Source organism: Bombus vosnesenskii, unplaced genomic scaffold, assembly GCF_011952255.1.
Source record: "Bombus vosnesenskii isolate JDL3184/JDL3185 unplaced genomic scaffold, Bvos_JDL3184-5_v1.1 scf7180000014624, whole genome shotgun sequence".
Classification (NCBI taxonomy): Eukaryota; Metazoa; Arthropoda; class Insecta; order Hymenoptera; family Apidae; genus Bombus; species Bombus vosnesenskii.
Window position 1 is genome coordinate 21,262 of NW_022883558.1, and position 1,874 is coordinate 23,135.

The following is a 1,874-nucleotide window of genomic DNA, read 5'->3' on the forward strand; positions in this document are numbered from 1 at the left end:
GTCTTGACAAATAAAAACATATTGGAACTAGTAAGCAGAGCGGATTAGATGGACGCAACAACTGAATAACAATTCCTCGTAAGCATCCGGGTAGTCCTTAGGTAAGATTCCATCCGGAAGGTATAACAATTGGTTCTTCTGATTGTTAAATTCAACGCCCATTCTGTGTAACAGAACAAAAATATTTTATTATTAACATGTCTCGCTTTATTATGAAGTTTTTGTTGATTCATTTTGTCAGTGCGTCACAATGGGATTTTCCTTTCGGGGTATTGCCTTTATCTTTCAGTGTTTCATATATTCCTTCTAATTCGTCAATCATGGACGGGTTGATAGCTGATTACGATCCAGTTTTCCTTTCTCGTGACTGTTCGTTAACAGATTTTAACATTTTTGCTACTGTGTATTGTATTAATTGTCATTTATTATTTCTTCTTAATCCGTTCACCATGAGTAGTTAAGGGTTTAATAATTTATTATAAGATTTTAATCCATGGTTTGTTTCTCGTGGCTGGTTACAACCCCTCTTCTTCTTGCGCTGGAATACTACTTGCAGTGAATAAAAAATGAACGAAAAAGGATAAACTAAATAAAAGAAAACAAAACAAGATATGCACTGGAACAGTCCGCATGGGAACCTCTGACGAAGATACCTCCGTATGCATCATTAAACGTTAATATCGAAATGACCAAAACCTATGTTCATAACAGTAAATCAAATCAAACACCGGAGGAAACAATCACATGGAAATAGTAATCAAAATCTACGTAATGATAATATACCAAATCAACAATCAAGATGCACAACCCGTCATCCGGAAGCCGACGCTACTCACCGCGTGTCAATGCAAGGGAGAAAAACAACAAACAAAACATATCTTATTAAATAAAATATAAGAATATAGACAAAATCACTCCAATAAAATAACACCCGCTGGGAACACATTTAGGCATATATGCACACATGAATAAATAAGGCACTGTTACCAAGTAAAGTCAAAATCTACACACGGAGCATCAGGATACATTTCACGAAACCTATCTAAACACCATGAGAGTACTTCAGGACAAGTACCCCCCCTTGATCTGAGGAATGGTGGCGTAGGAAAGCCTCCAACACTTGATCAGGAATCTCCTCTGAGAAACGAACCTTCGCGCTGGCATCCGTATCAACCACCGCATGGGGGGCGCGGCGGGCCCAGCGCGCTCTGCCAACGCCACACGGAATCCCAGGCGATCACCCATCCAAGTACTATCCGTGCCCGGCGCTGCTTAACTTTCGTGATCTAACGGGAACGAGTGCACTCAGCGCGGCCAGGGCATTGCCTACTTTCACTTGAACTGGAATGCATTTAACTATGTGTACTGCTTCTCCTGCGACCAAAGCCATGTGTCCTGGAGTTTTGGTTATTGCATACGCAAATTCATCAGGTAATATAGTTGCTAGACTGAATGCATTCTCTATTATTTTCTTTTCCGAGATGCATCTTAGTGTCAATATATCCTGATAGAGTACCGTTATTTGTCTTCTGACAGTTTTTCTACGTAAATGAATTTTGAGTTAACGTATGTGAATATATCCAAATTTTTGACTGCTGTTTTACGTTTGGGTATAAATGTATTTCCTTTAGTCGTTTTTAGGAAAAAGAGCTTGGGGTGTTCTGTGGATAACAGGGTGTATCCGCACAAAGGCTGTTCTCCAGTTTTGGTTAGCACAAAGGTTATTTCTTGAGTCGTAAAGGCAAAACCCGGTAGCGTCGGGTTGCTATTGGTTTTTATTTCTTGAATTTTTGTGGCGATTCCTTCGTACAAGACGTCATATTGCTCGAACTTACATAGGAATAGTGGATGTGGCTGCCAATAGGTGTATCCAT

General features: G+C 39.8%; 1 pseudogene; it reads right to left on the reverse strand.

Moving 5' to 3' along the window:
* Positions 1–1,209: 1,209 nt before the first annotated feature.
* Positions 1,210–1,327, reverse strand: LOC117240427 (annotated as a pseudogene).
* Between the last annotated feature and the right edge of the window lie 547 nt (positions 1,328–1,874).